The following is an 11,995-nucleotide window of genomic DNA, read 5'->3' as shown; positions in this document are numbered from 1 at the left end:
CCTTTTTTCCACATATGCCCTGGACTACGGTTTATTTATATCCCACCTTTCGTCCCAGGAGTTCAAGGCAGAGTGTGTGGTTCTCCCTTCACCCTCAAGACACAGACACTCATCTTATTTTCACAACATCCCTGCGAGGCGGGTTAAGATAAGCGTCCGTGATTGGCCCAAGCGTCCCGGGTCCTAGCCCAACATCCTAACCCCAGCATCCCGACATTGGCTACTCACCCACATTGGGTCTCTGATCTCCGAATCCTGCATCCGAATGCAATCCATGCTGATCTCAATTTTGTTCGCGGGGCCATTTTCCGTTTGCTCCTCCAGGAAATTCAAGTCAATGGGCTGGACCGAGCAGATCGGCCTGCGGAATAGGAGAGGGGTCTGAAAGTGTTTCACTGGACATCAAAGATGGAAGCCCACACAAGGAGAGTCTGGTTGCTGGATCAGGCCAAAGGCCCTTCTCGCCCAGTGTCCTCAAACCAGAAACCGAGATGGCATTGGTAAATCCAGGACTGTCCCTGGAAAATATGGTCATGTGGAAGGTCTACTACTTGGAGACGCAAGGCAGGTATGCGCCACCACTGAGTTACGATCCGAGCACCTTCAGTTAAGGTGCTGCCAGTCTGAGTAGACACTATTAGGCTAGATGGAGAAATCAACTGGCTGCCTCTGACTTTCGGCATATTGAGCAACTGTTGGGTGGGACTCCAAGGCCCTTCCAGTTCAAGAAGTTGAACATAACACACCCCCACACCAGACAATCCCCCGTCCGATTCATCCATCTTGCTACTCACTGATGATCGAGGATATCCCAGATTTGCTGGAAAACTTCCGGACGGCCATATTCTCTCGCCTGCGAGCCTTGAGGCATGGTAGAGCGGTAATAACTCTCCGTCCAGGAGAAATGGCCTGGGGTGTCCACAAACCTACACAAAAGGTCCAAATCGTATTTTTAAATATATATATAGATTTTACCATCTTTCCCCCAAAGTGGATGGCAAAAGAAAAGTCAATCAGTAAAGTATTTTAAACAAAATGAATGAATTGCCATTTAAAAGTTTTAAAATCTAAGACACAGTGGTAGGATTAAACACATGCAGGCACAAATCTAGCAGAGCAATCTTAAACATATTTGCTCAGAAGTAAGTCCATGACAAACCTAGACAGCATCTTAAAAAGCAGAGACATCACCTTGCTAACAAAGGTCCGTATAGTTAAAGCCATGGTTTTCCCAGTAGTGATGTATGGAAGTGAGAGCTGGACCATCAAGAAGGCTGATCGCTGAAGAATGGATGCTTTTGAATTATGGTGCTGGAGGAGACTCTTGAGAGTCCCATGGACAGCAAGAAGATCAAACCTCTCCATTCTGAAGGAAATCAGCCCTGAGTTCTCACTGGAAGGACAGATCCTGAAGCTGAGGCTCCAAGACTTTGGCCACCTCATGAGAAGAGAAGACTTCCTGGAAAAGACCCTGATGTTGGGAAAGATGGAGGGCACAAGGAGAAGGGGACGACAGAGGACGAGATGGTGGGACAGTGTTCTTGAAACTACCAGCGTGAGTTTGACCAAACTGTGGGAGGCAATGGAAGACAGGAGTGCCTGGCGTGCTCTGGTCCAGGGGGTCATGAAGAGGCGGACACAACTAAACGACTGAACAACAACAATAAAGCTACAATCACGCCATGCACTTAGAGCACTATCATACCACTTTAAGCATCAATGCCTTCTTCCTTTTCGCTTTTTGGGGGGTATAATTCTTTATTAAACTTTTCTGTTTTACATTTTAGAATATTCATTTAAACAACCTTAAAATATCAACGACTTCCCTTATTCTTCTCTTTCCATTTTGCATAACATAAATTCCTGCATATTTTACATAAACTAAACAATTCAGTATTCCGTCATTGCATCCATCAAAACTTATTTACAATGTTGAATTGATCTTAATGCTGCCAATGTTTTCAAGTTACACAATTGCCCCCCGCCATATAGTCAATAAACATTTTCCCAATCTTCTTTAAACGTATGTTCTTCCTGTTCTTTTAGTCTATGAGTTAGGTCTGCAATCTGTGCTTATTCCATCAGTTTTAGTTGCCATTGTTCTTTGGTTCGGACCTCGTTTGTTTTCCATTTGGGGACAAACATAACATGGGCCATGGTAGTGGCATAGATAAATAACCTTTTTTGACACCTGGGGATTTCCATCTGAATTATCCCCAAGGAAAAGGACTCTGGGGTTTTTTTTGGGAAAAGAACTTTTAAACATTTTTTTTCAATTTATGACAAATTATTTCCCAATACTCTTTTTTTTTATATATATAAAATTTTTATTGATTTTACAACATTTTTAAGAAAAACAAACAAACACAAAAAATGACAAACATACACGTATAGTTTCAAACATATTTTCATAGACCTCTTTTCTTGGACTTCCCCATACCCCCCCTCTCTGCATCCCAATGTCCATAATTCAACTAGCAACTCCCAATTGTTACTTTCCAATCTCTATCATCTTAGTCCTCTTTTATAGTCTAGCCTTGTATCCCTGTACCCTTTTGCTTCTGGAAACCACAACATTTTAGCATTCATTAAGTTTATAGTAGTCCTTAAGATAGCTTTTAAATTTTCTCCATTCTTCTTCCACCGTCTCTTTTCGTTGATCACGGATTCTGCCTGTCATCTCGGCCAGTGTCATATAGTCCATCACTTTCATCTGCCATTCTTCCACAGTGGGTAAATCTTGTGTCTTCCAATACTTTGCGATGAGTATTCTTGCTGCTGTTGTGGCATACATAAAAAAGATTCTATCTTTCTTTGTCACCAATTGGCCGACAATGCCCAAGAGAAAGGCCTCTGGTTTTTTAGGAAAGGTACATTTAAGTACCTTTTTCATTTCATTGTAGATCATTTCCCAGAAGGCCTTAATCTTCGGGCATGTCCACCAAAGGTGATAAAAGGAACCTTCAGTCTCTTTACACTTCCAACATTTATTATCGGGCAAATGATAGATTTTTGCCAGCTTGACTGGGGTCATGTACCACCTGTATACCATTTTCATAATGTTTTCCTTTAAGGCATTACATGCTGTAAATTTAATACCGGTGTTCCATAACCATTCCCAGTCAGCTGACATAATGTTGTGTCCAACATCCTGAGCCCACTTAATCATAGCCGATTTAACTGTTTCATCCTGTGTGTTCCATTTCAACAGCAAGTTGTACATTCTAGATAAATTCTTAGTATTGGGTTCTAACAGTTCGGTTTCTAATTTTGATTTTTCCACCTGGAAACCGATTTTCCTGTCCTGTTTAAAAAATTCCATTATTTGACGATATTGAAACCAATTTTCTACTTTGTGCTTCAATTTCTCCTGACTTTGTAGTTTGAACTTATCTCCATCCTGTTCTAAAATTTCCCCATACTTCGGCCATCCGACCTCCATATTGAGTTTCTTCACTGCTTTAGCCTCCACTGGTGAGACCCATCTAGGGGTTTTGTTTTCCATTAGATCTTTATATCTTATCCAAACATTAAACAATGCTTTTCTAACAATGTGATTTTTAAAGGCACTGTTAACTTTATCATACCAAAGATATGCATGCCAACCAAAAGCATTATTAAAACCTTCCAGATCCAAGATGTCCGTGTTCTCGAGGAGCATCCATTCTTTCAGCCAGCAAAAAGCTGCTGCCTCATAGTACAATTTTAGGTCCGGCAGGGCAAAACCCCCTCTTTCTTTAGCATCTGTCAATATCTTAAATTTAATTCGGGGCTTTTTGCCCTGCCAGACAAATTTCGAAATGTCTTTGTGCCACCTCTTAAAACATTCCATCTTGTCAAGAATCTGCAAGGTCTGAAACAAAAATAACATTCTAGGCAATACATTCATTTTGATTACTGCAATTCGGCCTAACATTGACAATTTCAAATTTGACCATATTTCTAGATCTTTTTTAATTTCTGACCAACATTTTTCATAGTTGTCCTTGTACAAATTCAGATTCTTAGATGTTAAATAAACCCCTAGGTATTTCACCTTCTTTACCACAGTCAAACCTGTTTCCTCTTGAAATTTCTCCTTTTCCCTATCTGTTAAGTTTTTCCCTAAAACTTTGGTTTTTTGCTTGTTCAACTTAAATCCAGCTACCTGGCCAAACTGTTGTATTATTTCTAAAACCTTTTTCGTACTAGTGTTTGGCTCTTGCAAAGTCAATACTAGGTCATCTGCAAACGCTCTTAACTTATAATGTTTGGCTCCGACCTGCACACCCTTGACCTGCTGGTCATTTCTTATCATGTTCAGCAACACCTCCAGAACTGAAATAAAAAGTAATGGGGAAATCGGGCACCCCTGTCGTGTTCCTTTTTCTATCTTAAGTTCCTCAGTCACAACGTTGTTTACAATCAGTTTAGCTTTTTGTTCAGAATATATAGCAGCCATACCATTCTCAAAACCCTGGCCTACCCCCATCCCATGAAGATTCTTCCTCATAAAACTCCAAGAAATATTGTCAAAGGCTTTCTCCGCGTCCACAAAAATCAATACTGCTGTAGTGTTTATATTCACCTCTAGCTTTTCCAGAATGTCTATTACATTCCTTACATTGTCTGCCAGGTGCCTTTTGGGGAGAAAACCTGCCTGGTCCTTATGAATCTTCTCCATCAAAACTCTTTTAAATCTTTTTGCCAAAATGTCTGCAAAAATTTTGTAATCCACATTAAGGAGTGATATTGGGCGGTAGTTCTTAAGTTGGGTCTTTTCAGTCTCTGACTTTGGTATGAGTGAAATATATGCCTCTTTCCACGATTCAGGTGCCCTTTTTCCCTCAAGGATCTCATTACAAACTTCTCTTAGTGGTTGAGTCAACCATTCCTTCAGCGATTTGTAGTATCTGGAAGTCAGTCCATCTGGTCCCGGAGATTTGCCCAGTTGCATATTCTGAATGGCAGCCTCTATCTCTTGTTCTGAGATTCTCTGGTTCAAGTCCATCTTGCTTTGATGAGAGATGTTTTGTAATCCATATTTTCCAAGGAATTTATCTATATCTTCTTCATTTTGCGGGCCTTGAGTATAGAGTTTTTTAAAATAACTTAAAAAGCAATTTCTAATTTCATTAGGTTTAGATATATTCTTTCCATCCACCTCTAGGCTTGTAACTGTATTTAGTTTCTGTCTTTTCTTCAGTTGCCATGCCAAAAGTTTGCCACATTTATTTGCTGATTCAAAAGTTTTTTGCTTCATTTGCTTTATCTTCCATTCAATCTCTTGGTTCATCAATTCCATGTATTGTGTTTGATATAACTTGATCTCTCTTAAAATGTCCTGAGATTTTGGTTTTGTTCTTAATTTTCTCTCTCCTTCCTTTATCATTTCCAAAATCCTCTCTTTTTTCTCATTTTGTTTTTTCCTCTTTATTGAATTTTGTTGAATCAAAAATCCTCTCATAACCGCTTTACTTGCGTCCCAGATCACTCTTTTCTCCACGTCGGTCCTCAGATTTATTTCAAAATAGTCTTTTAGGGTCTTTTGGGCCTTCGTGAGAATCTCCTTGTCTCGAAAGAGGGTGTCATTCATTTTCCATCTAAATTGACCAGTTATTGTGAGTTTCATCTCCATCTTCACGGCGTTATGGTCGGAGCAAGTTTTTGGGCAGATTTCCACTTTCTTAATCTTTGGAGCCATTCCACTAGTAACCCAGATTTGATCGATTCTGGTCCAGGTCATCATTGCTTGGGAGAAGAAAGTTCCCTCTCTCTCCAGAGGGTTCCTTGTTCTCCATATGTCTATCAGATCCATATTTTCTGTCATTTCAAAAAAAGTCTTAGGGAGTCTCCCTTCCTTGCTAACTGTTAGTCTTTGTGCCTTGTCCATATTAGTGGAGACCACGCCATTCATGTCTCCCATGATTATCATATTATAGTCCAGATAGTCAGTGAGGGTTTCATGGAGTCTCTTAAAGAAGTCAGATTTGCCTTCATTTAGTGCATAAATTCCAACCACTAGAAATTTTTCTCCTTGTATTTGTATCTCCACTGCCAGATATCTCCCTTGTTCGTCCTTGAATATCATTTTTGGAGCCCATTTCTCCTTCACATATATTACAACTCCTCTCTTCTTAACTTTGTCTGATGAGATAAATTCTTGTCCTAACCTTTTATTTATAAGTAATCTCCTGTGGGCTCTGGTTATGTGAGTTTCTTGTAGGCATATCAAGTCCAGTTGTTCTCTATTTAATACATGAAATACTTGTCTTCTCTTCAAAGGCCCATTGAGCCCATTACAATTCCAACTAAGGAATTGCAGAGCCATCTTGCTATTTTTCTGAGGCTCCTCCAACAGCTCCCAGTTGTTGCTCTTCTTCTGATGGTGGTGGTTTTTGTCCAATCGAGAGATTCAGGATGTCCAGTGCTCTCCTCTGTTCTGCGAGTACGTCCACAGTCCCCTTCTGTAGGTCCTCCTGGTATCTTGCCAAAAATTTGTCTTTATCTTGAATTGTCTTTATTTTCACCTTGTTTGCCTTATAGTCAAATGACAGCCCTTGTGGGAATTCCCACCTGAAGCGGATAGAGTTTTTCTTTAATAAAAGGGCTAAGTCCTTGTAGAAGTTTCTTAAGTCCAGAATGTATTTTGGGATGTCTTTGAAGATCTGTACAGCTGAATTTCCAATTTGCAAGGCCTTTTCAAAGTGTAGTCCTAATATTTTGTCTCTTTCCTCCTTGGATCTGAGTGTGATCAAACAGTCTCTCGGGGTCTTTCTGTTTTGCTTTTTACCCAATCTAAAGGCAGTCGTAATTTTGAATTCGTCTTCCTCAAGGTCCCAGCAGTCCATAAACTCCCGTGTCAAATATTCCACAAGGTTGTCTCTTTCATTCTCCGGAATCAGTCTTATTTTTAAGTTTCTCTCTTTCCTCTGTAACTCCCACAAGGCCAAGGTTGCGTCATGCTCATAGACCTTCTTGGCGATCGGCTCTAATTTCTCCTGTGTCTCTCCCGCAGTGGCTTTGGCATCTTCCGCAATTTGGCGCGTAGTGGCATTTTCCTCCACCAATTTATTTATAGATTCTGTGTTCTGGTTTAATCTTGCTGAAATTTCTGTTAATTTTAGTGTATTCTCTGAAGTCTGTTTTGTCAAAGACTCCAGAGTTTGGTTAATCTTGAGCAGGGCGTCTGTCACAGCTTCCATAGAGACGGCTGCTCCTTTGTCTTGTCCTGTTGTTCCTACTGATCCGACTGTTGCGCCTGAGATTGAGCCTCTTTTCTTTACCTGTTGCTGCTGCAGCTGTTGTTGTTGTTGCTTGGTCTTGGCTCTTGTGACTATCTCTTCTTGTGCGCCACTCATGTCAAGGTCAGTTCCCACGGGATTTATTCTCCCTTGGAAAATTCCACTGTCTTAGGCCGTGCCGGACTTCACTTTGTCCTCTAGAGGGAGCAAATCAAAATGACCATAGAGCAAAGTTTCCAAGTATAAAAACAAAGGAGACTGTCCAAAATGTAAAAAGGGAGATTAACACAGTCAAAGTCAATGTTACTAAGAACTTGTTACTTCAAATTGCCACAGTTGCCCAATTTATGCTATTTCTTCTTGTATTATACAGTAGCCAGGCACTGTGGAAACTTTGTATCAAAGTATCACTTCACAGGGAAAAGTCAGTTCAGTGTGCTAAAAAGGCAGACCGTTTCATGCTTTCAGATGGGTGAGACAGCAGAGGTTTTTTACTTCCAATAGATCATGCAGTTATTGTTCAAATTCACCTCCCCTCTGCCCTGCTAGCTAGAGGGGAGATCAAAGGTCTAAATGTCCGGTTTAGCTGATCAAAGAGCAGGTTTAAACGGATGCAGGTTTAGCGCTCCGTTGCTTTCGCTTTCATGCAGTCGGGGGGAGGCAGACTTCCTTTGTTTAGATCTCCCCCGTTTTTAGCCCAATTTTTAAGATTTAAAGGGTCCCGATTGTTTTTCAGCTCTTACTCACGGGGATTCAGTCCAAATTTTCTTTTCAGGAAGGAATCGGCGCTCTCCGCTTATGGCGACGCGGCTTCACTTCGCAGGCTGGGTAGCGACTCTCAGCACCGCGCTCACTCCCGATGTCGATCCGTAGCCTTTAAAAAGGCTCTTTCACGGTACCGGGGGGCGCAAAGGTGCCCACCGAGTCTCCTTGTTCTCAGGCTTCAGCGCCTGGGATTTTAGGGGTCCCCCGCTTGCCGTAGCGGGTAAGACCCGAACTTGCGAAGCAGTCCTTCTCCGGAGCTCGGAGCTAGGACCGCCATTAAGCGCTGGCACCGACCGGAAGTCTCTATTTCCCAATACTCTTTTACCCTTTTACAAGTCCACCACATATCACATGTGGAGCAATGTCTTCTTACAGATTATCCCGGGAACTGTAGTTTGCTAAGGGTGCTGAGAGTTGTGAGGAAGCTCCCTATTCTCGTCTGAGGGTTGCCGTTTCCACAGTGGTTTAACAACCAGTCCCTCTTTGCAGAGAGTAGCTATGGTACTACCAACCTTACTGTATGCTTGTGAAACATGGACTACTTGTAAACGCCATCTCCAACTCCTCAAAAGATTCCATCAACGGCGTCTCTGAAAATTTCCACACATGACTTGAGAAGACCGGAGAACTAATTCCAGTGTACTGGAAGAAGCAAAGATCACCATTGTTGAATTAATGATTCTTCAACATCAACTTCTTTGCACTGGTCTTATTGTGCTGATGCCTGGTTATCATCTTCCAAAGCAAGTACTCTATTTCCAACATAAAAATGGAAAGCGTAATGCTGGTGGTCAACAAAAAGGCAAATATTAAAAAATGTAGTATAAAGATCAATAATTGGGAAATACTGGCCTGCGAGTGCTCCAACTGGTGAACAGCCTTGACCAAAGGTGTCATGGGCTTTGAAGACCCTCGAACTCAGGATGCAAGGGAGAAACGTGCTAAGAGGAAGGCATGCTAGGCAAACCCTCACCGCGATCAACTCTTGCCCGGAAACCTCTGTCCCCACTGCGGAAGGACGTGTGGATCCAGAATTGGCCTCCACAGTCACTTACGAACTCACTTTTAAAACCGTATTTATGGAAGACAATCTTATTCGGCTACGAGGGATTGCCAAAGAAGATAAATGAAATCAATCCATCAGTTTCATTCTCCCCCTGGCTGCTGACTAGCACTGAAGGCCACACAACTTAAGCAAGCAAGCAAGCAAATGTCATTCTGGGAGGCGCACTGAGATCCGATGACCTCTGGCAGGATTGGGGTGCTGGAGCCTGCAGGAAGGCGCTGACCTGTAGATGAACCGAAGAGAGGTTGCAAAGGGGGTGGCTTAAATTGCACAGGGCCCTCCTTATTTCTGCACGGTGCCGGGAGTTGCATGCCCTCCTCTTGCTCTGGGTCCGTTAGCCTATTTGCGAAATTTGAGAGGCTCCTGCAAAACAGGATGCAGCTAAAGGCTGTCGGGGAACTGAGAGAAAAGAGCCACGCTTCGTTGTTGGGGTGGGAAGTGGTGATTAAACAGGTTTATTAGTAGGAGAGAGAAGCCTGTTGCCTGTGCAGAATGAGCATTGTTTTAACTATGGAAAGGGGGCATACAAATTACCGTATTTTTTGCTCTCTAAGACTCACCTTTTCCCTCCTAAAAAGTAACGGGAAATGTGTGTGTGTCTTATGGAGCGAATGCAGGCTGCGCTGCTATCACAGAAGCCAGAACAGCAAAAGGGATTGCTGATTTCACTGCACAGCGATCCCTCTTGCTGTTCTGGCTTCTGAGATTCAGATTTTTCTTGTTTTCCTCCTCCAAAAACTAGGTGCGTCTTGTGGTCTGGTGCGTCTTATAGAGCGAAAACTATGGTAAATGATGATGATGATCATCATCATCATCATTTATCAGCTGCCATTCCAGCCGTAGACGGCATTGCAGAGATGCTGTGCTGTGAGTATCATGGGAAGAAGGCCCTTGATGGAGTTTGGAGGCAAAGTTGATTTTCTTTTTTGTGTGTATAATTTTTATTACATTTTCTGTTTTACTTGTTAAAATATTCATTTAGTAAAGGCCCCTGACCATTATGTCCAGTCGTGACCAACTCTGGGGTTGCGGTGCTCATCTTGCTTTATTGGCCAAGGGAGCCGGCGTACAGCTTCCGGGTCATGTGGCCAGAATGACTTCCAGCTCTCACTTCCATACATCGCTACTGGGAAAACCATGGCTTTAACTATACGGACCTTTGTTGGCAAGGTGATGTCTCTGCTTCTTAAGATGGGTCTAGGTTTGTCATTTTCATAGAATCATAGAATCATAGAGTTGGAATAGACCACAAGGGCCATCAAGTCCAACCCCCTGCCAAGCAGGAAACACCATCAGAGCACTCCTGACATATGGTTGTCAAGCCTCTGCTTAAAGACCTCCAAAGAGGGAGACTCCACCACACTCCTTGGCAGCAAATTCCACTGTCGAACATTTTGACTAAACTGAGGGAGGCAGTGGAAGACAGAAGTGCCTGGCGTGCTCTGGTCCATGGGGTCACGAAGAGTCGGACATGACTAAACGACTAAACAACAACAACAAGGTTTGTCATTGCTTTTCTCCCAAGAAGCAGGCGTCTTTTAATTTCGTGGCTGCTGTCACCATCTGCAGTGATCATTGAGCCCAAGCTTTATTAGTTTATGGGGGAAAAACCCAAACTCTCTTTTCTTGGGGCTGCGTCTTCCTTCTCCTTCCTTCTTCAACTCTTCCCAGACAGATTCCCAAACCGACTGAGGCCACATCCATTACGATAAGTTTGAAGCGCCCTAGCAGCCTTCTCACAGTCTTGGCTCTCCCCATGCCTCCCCACCCAAAAGATTCCTGGGAAATGTAGTTGGAGAATCTGATCACCCCATCATTCTGCCCAGACACTGAGGTCCAGCTCCGAGGGGCTCCTTGCGGTTCCCTTCTTGCGAGAAGTGAAGCTACAAGGAACCAGGCAGAGGGCCTTCTCGGTGGTGGCGCCTGCCCTGTGGAACTCCCTCCCACCAGATGTCAAGGAAATAAAGAACTATATGACATTTAGAAGACATCTGAAGGCAGCCCTGTTCAGGGAAGCTTTTAATGTCTGATGTTTTATTGTGTTTTTAATCTGTTGGGAGCTGCCCAGAGTGCCTGGGGAAACGGATTGGCAGATGATACTACTAGACTATGCAGAGAGGGCTAGACTGACTGGGAAAATCAGGAATCAGGAGGACCAAAACCTCAGCAGAGAATGGGATAAATACAGACTGTATTTGAAAGAACACTGTAAACACTTGAAGTCTTTGGCAGGCTTTGAATAACTCTTGAGATGTTACAAAGACTTTGGGCATTTTGGATGACTATAATTAGGATGAACTGCAATATGCAGTTCATTAAAATATTCAAAGGACCCACGGAGGGGAGGAGGGATATTGAATATTTTGTTGGAAGCAGCCCAGAGTGGCTGGGGAAACCCAGCCAGATGGGTGGCGTATAAATAATAAATAAATATATTATTATTATTATTTTTATTATTATTTTTATTATTATTATTATTATTATTATTATTAATATTAATATTATTATTATTATTATTATTATTATTATTATTAAACAGCAAACAAACCTTGTCTAAACAGCTGCTTAAAAATATGTAAAATGCCTTGCTTCCTTTTCTACCCCCCCCCCAAAAAAAACCCCAGATGCAACCATTTATAAACTGACCTCAGTTTTTCCACTTGTATAATGGAAATAAACTTACCAAACGGACTTTCCTATTTGCTTGCTGGGGCAATAGATTTACTGCCTTCACGTTTTGTCATCTCTTCCATAGGAGTTTATTTACATATACCAAATTCATTTAAACTGTTTGCAGACTTAGAATTCCCCATTAGCTTCCTCGCCCAAACTCCGCTCCTGGAGGGGTTCAGAGTGTACAAAATTGGCTCCTTCAACACATAATTGGTCACCTGACCGATTTGAATGGCAATGCCTGGCCCCCTCAAATATTTTATTTTGG

At 42.2% G+C, this 11,995-nt stretch overlaps 1 long non-coding RNA gene across 1 annotated transcript in view; it reads right to left on the bottom strand.

The window, feature by feature from the left end:
* Positions 1 to 234: 234 nt before the first annotated feature.
* LOC310707487 overlaps positions 235 to 11,995 on the bottom strand; it is a 31,940-nt gene continuing 20,179 nt past the window's right edge. The window contains exons 2-3 of the long non-coding RNA XR_014526502.1: positions 795 to 926; positions 235 to 361 (exon numbers count right to left, since the gene is read on the bottom strand). This is a non-coding gene — a long non-coding RNA (uncharacterized lncRNA). The remainder of the gene's footprint in view (positions 362 to 794; positions 927 to 11,995) is intronic.

This window comes from Podarcis liolepis (genome assembly GCF_965112155.1).
Source record: "Podarcis liolepis genome assembly, chromosome: 5".
Classification (NCBI taxonomy): Eukaryota; Metazoa; Chordata; class Lepidosauria; order Squamata; family Lacertidae; genus Podarcis; species Podarcis liolepis.
Note: the sequence above shows the minus strand (reverse complement) of the source record. Positions and strands in the feature narration are given on the sequence as shown.